General features: G+C 36.2%; 1 pseudogene; it reads left to right on the forward strand.

Annotated features, from left to right (window-relative positions):
• The first annotated feature begins 7,546 nt into the window (after positions 1 to 7,546).
• Positions 7,547 to 7,944, forward strand: LOC105984604 (annotated as a pseudogene).
• The last annotated feature ends 3,737 nt before the right edge of the window (positions 7,945 to 11,681 follow it).

The raw sequence follows: 11,681 nt of genomic DNA on the forward strand, positions 1-11,681 counted from the left end.
TGAAGAGCTGAGGGACAGTGCCCAGGCCCAGAGTTCAAGCCCCACGACCGACAAAAAAAAAAAAACACATTATTTCAAGTTTTCAGATAGCTCTCTTTTTGATATGTACTATATATGTGTATATATATACACATACATATATGTCAAGTCTATTTTTAATACTATTTGGAATTAGAAGTCCATTAGCCAGATTTGTCTCTTTGTTGTATAACAAAATCTAGTCATTTTTATACATTTATAAATGTTCTGCAATGGTTATTTTCATTTAAATTATAATTTATACTTGTCTCCCAAGATCTATTTTCTATATATTTTCACAACAATGCTTGATAAGAAATGTACTCATCTTGCCCATGTCATTGTAACTCCTCTGTACGGTATTCTCACAATAAAAGAAAAGTAGAGATGGAAAGTTGTTATTAACAATATGTACTAATTACCTTGCTCATATAACTGTAACCCCTCTGTACAATATTTTTACAATAAAAAGTTTATTAAAAAATAAAATAAAAGTTTTTGGTTTTTAAAAAATCATGTATTATTGATGTATTTTTGGTTGATTTTTAACTATTGGGTTTGATGACTATATGTTGTATATTCTATCAATGATTGAAAATATCCCACTGTATTCCTATTCTAATAATGTATTTCTATTTATCTCTCTTCTGTTAGTATATACTATATATCGAATGGTGAGTTCATCATTATAAGCATTCATCAATGATTCATAATTGCTTTTTTTCCTTGATTCACAGACCTTTATTTGTCTCTTAGGAGTTTAACACCAAAGTTGTTTTACTTGTTTTAAGTATAGCTATCTCTCTGCTCTTGGAATTTATATTTTCAGAGAATATTTATGTATGTGCTTTCACTTTTAATTTAAAGTAAGACTTTCATATTTTGGATCATTTTTTTCTCTTCTTTTATATATATATTTTGAGCTTTTTCTTTCTGTGCTGGGGGTTAACCTCAGTGCTTCATACTTCGTAGGCAGAGGTACTAACTATGTTCTAACATAGTACTAACTATGAGGAGGAGGCCATACAATTAATAAATTGCTTCCACCAATTTATTGTGCTGATTATTTGGGGAATAGGACTTATTTTCTTGATGGGTCCAAACCTGGACCATAATTTACAAATTTTAGGTTTCCTATCATAGCTAGAATGACAGGTATGAACCATCTCACTCAGCTACTAGTTAGGAAGAAACATCAATAACTATTTCCCTAGTAGCCTCAAAATTTATCATTTATTATTTTGAAATTATTTAAGATTATATGCATGAGACACAGGTGCTTGATTAAGCCTCTTTAATTTTTGCTATTTTCATTTGCATATGTTGATAGTACAAAGTTGTTCCACAGTGTACTTTCAGACAAGTTCAACATAATCAAATGATTATGTTTTTCTTAGGTCTCCTCTCCTTTCCCATTTTTGAAAGTACTAGGCACGTTTTTATTTTATTATTATAATTCATATGTGTATATATTTAACCTATATGATATATTATTTTAATACATTCAACTACTGTGCTTTTTACTAAAAGAAAACATAATCCATTTACATTTAAAGCAATGAAATACAGGAAAGGGCTATAAGTTGTGTTAGAGAATTCTATTCTGCTTACCTTCAATCTTATTTTTCCTCTTTTTCTGTCTTTTTCTATGATTGGATAACATGCTTAGTAGCATTTTTTTAAATTTAGTTCAAGATAACAGTATCATGGGTTTTTCTACCCTGGCTGGCTCCAAATATCAATCTCTAGATCTCAACCTCATGATTACCTACGCTTGAGCCATCAGCACCCAGTCCTACTGGCATATTTCTATTATCCCTTCACTAGCCATTCAACAGACAAGGGTCTCATATCTAAAATATACTTAGAACTCAAAAATTAAATCCTCCAAAAACAATCAATGAAACAACTGCCCAACTAGTAAGTGGGCTAAAGACTTAAAGAGAGATTTCTCTGAAGAGGAACTAAGAATGGCCATTAGACACATGAAGAAATGCTCAACTTTTCTGGACATAAAAGAAATGCAAATCAAAACAACATTGAGATTCTACCTTACACCAGTTAGAATGTCATAATTAAGAAATCTAACAACAACAGATGATGGAGGGGATGTGGCCAAAAGGGAACCCTACTGCACTTTTTGGTAGGAATATAAACTTGTTCAACCACTCTGGAAAGCAGTATGGAGGTTCCTCAAAAGACACCACATAGAGTTCCCCTATGACCCAGCAATCCCACTTTAGGGCATTTTCTCAAGTGATAACAAACAAGGCCATACTAAAACTACCTTTACAACTTTGTTTATCCCAGCATTTATTCACCATAGCTAAGATATGGAACCAACCCACATGCCTGTCAGTTGATGAAAGAGAATGTGGTATATATACACACAATTGAAGTCTATGCCTCGATCAGAAAGAATGACACCACCCCATTTGTTAGGAAATGGAAAGAGGTCCTTCACTTCTTTAGTTAATTCCTAGGTATTTTATTTTTTGTGGGGATATTACAAAAGAAGTTGCTTTTCTAATTTCAGTCATGCTCTTCTCATTGTTGGCATACAGGAAAGCCATTGATTTTTGAGGGTTAATTTTATACCCTGCAACTTTGCCAAAGTTTCAGATTGGCTCAAGTAACTTGGGAGTGGAGTCCATACGGTTCTTTAAATACAAGATCATGTCATCTGCAAAGGGGGAGAGTTTTATGTCAGGTTTTCCTATTTGGATCCCCTTTATGTTTGCATCTTGTTTCATTGCTCTAGCTAGCCATTCTAATACTAAATTGAAGAGGAGCAGAGAGAGTGGACATCTTTGTCTCATTCCTGATTTTAGAGCAAATGGCTTTACCTTTTTGCCATTAAGTATAATGCTGGCTGTAGGTTTGTCATACACAACCTTTATTATATTGAAGAATGTTCCCTGGATTCCTAATTTCTCCAGAGCTTTCATTATAAAGGGGTGTTGGATCTTGTCAAATGCTTTTTCTACATCTATTGAGATAATCTTGTGGTTCTTATCCTTGCTCTTGTTGATGTGATTAATTACATTAACTGATTTGTGTATATTGAAACAGCTTTGCATCCCTGAAATGAATCTTATTTTATCTCTTATTTCTTTTACAATATATTTGCCATGTTGTTGTTCTTGTTTTCTATTGTTATTTCTGTTTGTTTTTTGTGCGGTCCCTGCAGTTTGAACTCTGAGCCTGTGCCCTGCACCTGGGCTCCTTTTGCACCAGGCTAATAATGCTCTACAACTTAAGCTGCAGTGCCATTTCTGGCTTTTTCTGTGATTAATTGGAGATAAGAGTCTCTTGGAGTCTCCTTCCTAGGCTAGATTCAAACCATGATCCTCAAATCTCAACCTCCTGAGTAGCTAGTATGACAGGAGTGAGTCACCAGCACTGGGCTGGAAGGTAGTTTTTTTTATTTGTTGTTGTTGTTGTTTTTGTCGGTCGTGGGGCTTGAACTCTGGGCATGGGCACTGTCCCCCAGGTGTTCAGCTCAAGGAGAATTCTCTACCACTTAAGCTACAGTGCCACTTCCAGTTTTCTGGTGGTTTATTGAAGATAAGAGTCTCAGGGTCTTTCCTGCCTGTCCTAGCTTTGAACCACGATCCTCAGATCTCATCCTCCTTAGTAGCTAAGATTACAGGCTTGAGCCACTGGTGCCCAGCTGGAAGGTAGTTTTTATATACTACAGATTCTGTTCCTTTCTCCAGCCTTTTCTATGCATGGTCCCACACTACCCATCTTGTTACACCTTGAGAGTTGGGAAGGAAAACTTTAGATTGTATTTATTTTCTCTCTTATACAAAGTGAGACCAATTTCTAAAGTCCTCAAATATATTTTCCCAACAGTCTTATCCTAAATGCTTCCTTCTGTTCAACCTCGAGGAGTTGAGATAGCTGAATGCAAGTGCTCATGAGCTACTTGGTGACACATAATATTTAGGGATTAATTTTATAGGTCCAGCCATGTACAGTATGGAGTCAGTGCACAGTGTAATGAATCTGTTCTTCACTTTTTTTCAATGTGTCTATTCTTGCATTTTTTTATTATTGCTCCAACAGTGCACTAGAAATTCTCTTCTTGATTCCCATGAGTTATGCTCTTCAATGTGAAGTTGTCTAAATGGGTGCATTGTAGAAAGATAATGGTAGAACGCTCCCATTCTCCCATCTTTCTCAATGTCTTTCTTTGGCAAATAATTATTCACATAGTAATAGGCACAGGATTCCTTTTATTGACAGGACAGACTGATGTCTGTCTAAATAATAGTCATTTCTAAAATTTATGTGTGAATCATTGTATCTAAGAACTAATTGTTTTTTTAACTGTATTTTTTTGTCTTTTCTTTTTTGGTACTGGTTGCGCTTGCTAGGCAAGCGCTTTGCCACTGAGCTACATCCCAGCCCAGAACTGATTGTTTTTTGAAGAACATCATACAAATCCTGTAATTACTGGGAGTACTGGATCTAAATTCGTATACCAAAGAAACTTAAGATTTTTTGACTATATAACAATGACATTAGAACCAGGAGAAAAATAGTCAAAAGTAAGTTTAATTTTAAAGGATATGCTAATATCAAGCTTATATGGGTATTTTTATGACTCTATGATTTTCAGCCATATTTCTGATAGCTAGTTACCCAATAGCATGCATAATTTTTATTTTTCTAAACTCTCCTGGTTGGTTGTGTACTCACAGAACAGAAATTATTTTAAAAATTCACATTTCCTAATATTTAATATATTTTATCATCTAATACCCCATACAAGAGTAATCTATCAGTTACAATAATTGTATATTCTCATATACGTTTTCATAATGAAAATGCCTAAAAGTGACATATTATATATTTCCACTCAATTAGTGTTGTCTGGCATTAGAAGGTTCTTTTATTTTGCCTTTTCCCATTTATTTAGTTATCTATTCTTTGTGCAAGAAAATAAATCTTACAAACATAATTATAACCCAGTAACTATCTTTGTAAGAACATAGAGTTTTGGTGAAAGCAAGTAAAGTAATTTTAGCAATACATAGATCATGTCTACAATGGAAATTGCCTGTGTAACTCATTTTTTAACTACATAGTCCTAGATATATAGTAACTTTATATGTTACTATGATATCACATGCAAGCAAAAAGAGAAAGACAATGTCTCTGTTATTCAATTTTAGCCAAAGAACTTTAGGATCGAATGATGCCTCTATACTCTATTGGGTCAGGTTTTTTGTTTGTTTATTTTTTTGTCGGTCATGGGGCTTGAACTCTGGGATTGGGAGCTGTCCCTGTGCTCTTCAGCTCAAGGCGAGCGCTCTACCGCTTAAGCCACAATGCCACTTCCTATTGGGTCAGTTTTGACTCAGGTAGTTTCTACATTCACAGGGCCACTGTGGGGCTTAGGATTCTTTTGTTTCTTTTCTTCTTTCTGCTGTCTTCTTAACATCAAAACTCTTGTTGGCTGAGGATTGGCAATTGGCATACAAATATAAGAGCTTAGATATTCTCAGCAGACAGATTATTAGAACACTGAACATGAGAGGAGGAAAAGAAAATATCTTGTTCTCCTATTGCTTGGTAGCATTGCAGAATTCTTTAATCATATTGGAGTCCATATACTTTAGCATCATGATATTGTTCATGCTTTCCTTTACTTTCTTGGGTCTAAATGGAGGTAGAAACCATTGAATGAGAAAAAGAATAAACTTGAGTCAAATAAGTCAGACACAATTGTTTTGACATTTTTAAAATCATAATTATGCCACACATGTGGCCATGAATTAGATGATAAACTTTGGGACATTTTATTAATCTCATTTTTGTGTCGTGTGCTAGATTTTCACAAGTCTTCCAACTGTCTGCTGTTCTTGTATACCCAAGATACCACTGGATTTGAACATAATAAATCAGTTCTGAGATTCTTAATTTATCATTTTCTATTTTAAAAATTTACAGTTTACTAATTTATGATGTAGGTTTTCTAATGGGCATAATGTTAATACTTGAAACACTTCTTAAAGTTCTAAAAGAGTGAACACAAAGAAGCTAGGACATGCATTGTTGGAGAAGCATGACATCAGGTGGAGGTGGTATAGAAGAATGGAGAGAGGATGGAAGGAAGAACAAACATAGTTATAATATTCAATGAACATATGTAAAGATGGCCCTAAGTAAATTGAGTGGGTTGGTAGGGTTAGGAATGATGGGAGGAATGATGAAAAGGGTGATGTTGACTAAATTGTATTGTACTCATAAACTGACAGGTTGATTTGAAACCCATTGACATAAATACTAAAGAAAAATAAAAAATAAGGATATTTGGTATCTTTTAAACCCACTGAATGCTTACTACACACACTGGGGCATGATACATTATATAGTACTGTAGACAGTCACACACTGAGCCCAAAGGGCGTATGCACAGGAGTGATTGACACAAACTACATAGCTATGTACATATGATCATATAAACTAACATTGTATGAAATGAACTCCAAGAAAAGGAAACAAGGGATATTTTAGTTACTATTTTGGTTTTATTTTCCTTTTGTCTTGCTTGTTGTTTGTTTGTATTGGAGAGGGTAAGAGAGGGGGACACAAAAAAGTTGGAACAAAGTGGTACATACTTGACCTTAAGTGGAAAAACCAACTGTACATCTTGTGGGTGGGACAGGAGGCAAAAACTGGGAGAGAGCAAGGGAAGAGGAGACATGGGTCAGAAAGAATTTTACCTTTACTTGATGCATGTAACTGTAACCCGTCTGTATATCACTTCTACAATAACATTATTTAAAAGTCTCATGAAAGTATCTGTATGTGTAGGGGGAAATTGTAGGAGAGGAATATTGTGTGTTCAAAGGCAAAACCATCCTACAATACATGAGTATTTTCTCATTCACCTTTGTCAAGTAAGATCGAGTAAATATCTCTGTGCCTGTAGATAAAGTGAAGAAAAACATGGATTTATTTATCAATGGTGTTCCAGAGAAGAGACATGCCTGTCATATACATTGGTGGACTGAATGGAAAGAGATGCCATGGACTTAAACTTGGTTGCAGTCTCTTTTTAAGGCCTCTCATACACATAGTCGGGCAGATAGGAATTTGTAATATTCTTCTCATTTCTACAAAACAGATGAACATGAAATCAACTCAATGAAACTAGATAAGAATAAGGATTCAAAAGATCCACCAAGCAGCTAAATTTGTGAAACTAGCATTTTGAATAAAAGCCCTAATATTAACAAGATAAATAACCCTCTCTAAACAAAAATCAAAGAAGAAATAAATAGTCTTATGGAAAATGACTAAAACAATAGGCATCAACTCTGAATAACTCATTAGAGGCATGGGAAATAAAATAAAGGAAGGGAAAATTTATAACACAAGAGACATCACTATTGGAAATAAAGTACGGGGGAAAAACATGAAAGAAGAAATAGCGTTAGAAAATATCCAGTTGAGGCAGCCGTCTTGCCAGCACCACCTCTCATTCTCCATGCTCGTAAGGCCTCTCTGTACCATGGCCTTCACCAAGCCGACCATCGACACATCCACGGGTGGTAAAGCACCCAGGAGACAACTGGCAACCAAAGCTGCCCACAAGAGTGAGACCTCCACTGGAGGGGTGAAGACACCGCATGGCTACAGGCCTGGTACTGTGAGATTAGATGCTACCAGAAATCCACTGAATTTCTGATTTTCAAGCTCCCTTTCCAGCGTCTGGTGCGAGAAATTGCTCAGGACTTCACAACAGACCTGCGCTTCCAGAGTGCTATTGGTGCTTTGCACTAGGCAAGTGAGGCCTATCTGGTTGGCCTTTTTGAAGATACTAATCTGTGTGCTATCCATGCCAAACGTGTGACAATGGTGCCAAAAGAGATCCAGCTAGCACGCCACATATGTGGAGAACGTGCTTAAGAATCCATTAAGATAAGAGGCATTTCATTCTTAAATGTCTCTCTTCTCCCCCCTTTTCTTGTTATCAGTAGTTCTGAGGGTTAGATTCCTCACCCCGCCCCGCCCCTGCCGGCCCCCGACATCCGGTCAAAAGGTACCTAAGTATATAATTGCCCATGGAAAAATAGGGACAGCAATCAGGTATTGGCACTTTTTCCATTTTCACTTGTGTGTGAATTTTTGATATAACTGTAGGGATATAAAGCATTAATGCAAGTCAAAACGTTTCAGTGAGCAAGTTTCCGCAGTTCAACTTTATAATAATTATAAATAAACATGTTATTTTTTTCTGGAAAATGCCAGAATTTGGATTTTTAAAAAGAGGTAAATTTTTTTTATTGTTGGCAACTAAATGGTGTTTGAAACATTTTTATCATACAGTAGATTCCATTCATTCACTCCACTTTTCTGAGTGTCCTACATGCCAATACATGTTTGAAATGTTGTCTGTCTTCTGTGCTGTTCCTGTAAATTTTCTATTAAAATATATTAAACTTCAAAAAAAGAAAATATCCAGATGAAGCTAAAATTATGTGAAATTAAAAAATTCTTAGGGGATATTATTTCTCAGGGAAAACTGTGTATCATTCAGAAGTATATTCTGGTAGCAATAGATATGTATGGGTAGCAAACTGAAGCAAAGTTTGAAAGACCTGGAGTTAGAATCTGATCCCTAGAAGTTTCAAACATTCTACCAAATAGAATAGAAAAGGCATGCTCTTTCTCATCACAAATATTGTCAATATGAAGTGATATGTCATCATGAATGCATACTATTTATTTTCAACATTCTTAATGGCAATCATGAGAAGTAGAAATATTGTCTATATGTATATCAATATCACCATTTTAATATGTCAGGGTGGGAATTCCCTTTGGATTGTATCTCAGCATAAACAGTACATGTTTATGTACATGTCTGAGGGCTCAAGATGAACTGAATGAAATATGTCCATTCACACAGTAAACTAAATATAAATGACACACGGGTAAATAGTTGTTTTCATTTGAAACAATTTATTTATGACATAAGAAAAGGTGAGGGCTGGGAATGTGGCTTAGTGATAGAGTGATTGCCTGGCTAGCATGAGGCCCTAGGTTTGATTCCTCAGTACCACATACACAGAAAATTAGTAAAAGAAAGGAAAAAATATAATTAATGAAAATATGGCATAATTTAAAATTGTAGCTTCCTCTGAAAGATACTCAGAAAAAAATTTCCATTAAGGTTGAAAGCATGTTATATATTTGGTATACCAACCAAGTTCAAAATCAATTATAATGCTACAAGAAAGTTTCTGTTCACAAAGATTTTGGCAACTCAAGAAAGGAAATGGGCTGGATGCTGGTGGCTCACGCCTATAATCCTAGCTACTGGGGAGACTGAGATCTGAGGATTGTGGTTCAAAGCCAGCCCAGGCATGAAAGCCCGTGAGACTCTTATCTTATAAAAACCACTAGAAAACCGAAAGTGGCACTGTGGTTCAAGTGGTAGAGCGTTAGCCTTGAGCTGAAGAGCTGAGGGACAGTGCCCAAGCCCAGAGTTCAAGCCCCACGACCGACAAAAAAAAAAAAAAAAAGAAAAAAAATGGAATGCTAATTTGATATGTTGTAGAAAATGTTACAAAATCATTGTCATATAAAAACAGAGATCAAGTAGTACATAACTAAAATATGGAGAGACAAATGTGTTCTAAAGGTATGAAAGGTATGAAAATTTTGTTTGTCAACTATGTCAAACTGACTGAATCCAGAAATGCTTAAAGAACACTATCCAATTGTCAATTAATTTTTTGGGGGGGTTGTTTGGTTGGTTGTTTTTTTGGGGGGGGTCCGGTCGTGGGGCATGAACTCTGGGCCTGGGTGCTGTCCCTCAGCTCTTCAGCTCAAGGCTGGCTAACGCTCTACCACTTGGGCCACAGCGCCACTTCTGGCTTTTTTCTTTCTTTCTTTCTTTCTTTCTTTCTTCCTTCCTTTCTTTCTTTCTTTCTTTCTTTTTTTTTTTTTGCCTATGTAGTGCTGAGGAATTGAACCCAGAGCCTCATGCATGCAAGGCAAGCACTCTACCACTGAGCCACATTCCCAGCCTCAATGAGTTATAACAGAACTAAAACAGTAGAAAATTGAACAATTGCTCTTTCCTGGAGTTGAGATGCATTCTTCTCTTGCTGTTTATGACATCAGAACTCTGGGCTTTTTGGCTTTTAGAATCTAGTATATATACCATACCCGATTACCTGCACACCCCTGCATTCCCAAGGTTTTATTAGCATACTGAGAGGCATGCTTTCAGATACTTTGATGTTTCTGAAGTTATTGCAAAGGGACTGAGGCACATTTGCAGAGCTTTAGAATCTCTGGGTTATAATTGGTCTCATAGGATTCTCTGCTTCTACAACCATGTGAGTAAATTTGACTAATAATTTCCTTCTACTTTTATTTATATGTTTTTATTTATTTATTTATTTAGGTAGGTCATGGGGCTTGAACTCTGGGCCTGAGAGCTGTCCCTCAGCTCTTCAGCTCAAGGCAAGTATTCTACCACTTGAGCTACAGTGCCACTTCTGGTTTTCTGGTGGTTAATTGGAGATAAGAGTTTCATGGACTTTGCTGCTTGGTCTGGCTTTGAACCACAATCCTCAGATCCCAGCCTCTGGAGTAGGTAGGATTACAGGCGTGAGCCACCAGCACCTGGCTCCTTCTATTTTTTTTTTAAAGTATTCATTTTTTATTGTAAAGGTCATATACAGAGGGCTTACACTTGTATGAGTCAGATAATGAGTACACTTATTGAACAGTGTTAATTACTCCCTCATTTTCTAAAAAGAATTCTAAATAATTCAGTTCTAGCTTTTTTTCCCATTAGTACCCAGAAATTTTCTTAAAACTGTTTGAAAAAAAATCACAGACTTTACAAATATTACTGTCCTATGCTCTACAAAATGCATGTTTGCTGATAAAAAGAAATCTGGAAATCTATGCAGCTATTAACATAAACAAACACAACCCTTTTTTTTTTTACTGCCCAATAAATAAGTGGGTAAATCTTTAAAGAGAAACTTCTCTGAAGAGGAAAGAAGGATGGCCAATAGACACATGAAGAAATGCTCAACCTCCCTAGCCATAAAAGAAATGCAAATCAAACGACATTGAGATACCACCTCACTCCAGTTAGAATGGCTAAAATCAAGAACTCTAAAAACAACAAATGCTGGAGGGGAGGTGGGCAGAAGCTAACCTTACTACATTGTTGGTGGGAGTATAAACTTGTTCAGCCACTTTGAGATTTTTTTTTTTGAGTCCGGTCGTGGAGCCTCAACTCTGGCCCTGGGTACTGTCCCTCAGCTCTTAAGCTCAAGGCTAGCGCTCTACCACTTGAGCCACAGCACTACTTCCGGCTTTTTTCTTTTTGCTTATGTGGTGCTGAGGAATCAAACCCAGGGCCTGAGGCATGCAAGGGAAGCGCTCTACCACTGAGCCAACTTACCAGCCCATGTTCAGCCACTTTGGAAAGCAGTATGGAGGTTCTTCAAAAGACCCAGCAATCCCACTTTTGCACAATTACCCAAATGATCACAAAAAAGACCATATTAAAGCTACTAGCACAACTATGTTTATTGCAGCATTATTTACCATAGCTAAGATATGGAACCAACCCAGATGCCCCTCAGTAGATGAATGGATCAAGAAAATGTGGT

The sequence above is a fragment of the Dipodomys ordii genome, unplaced genomic scaffold (genome assembly GCF_000151885.1).
Source record: "Dipodomys ordii isolate 6190 unplaced genomic scaffold, Dord_2.0 Scaffold25, whole genome shotgun sequence".
Taxonomy (NCBI): Eukaryota; Metazoa; Chordata; class Mammalia; order Rodentia; family Heteromyidae; genus Dipodomys; species Dipodomys ordii.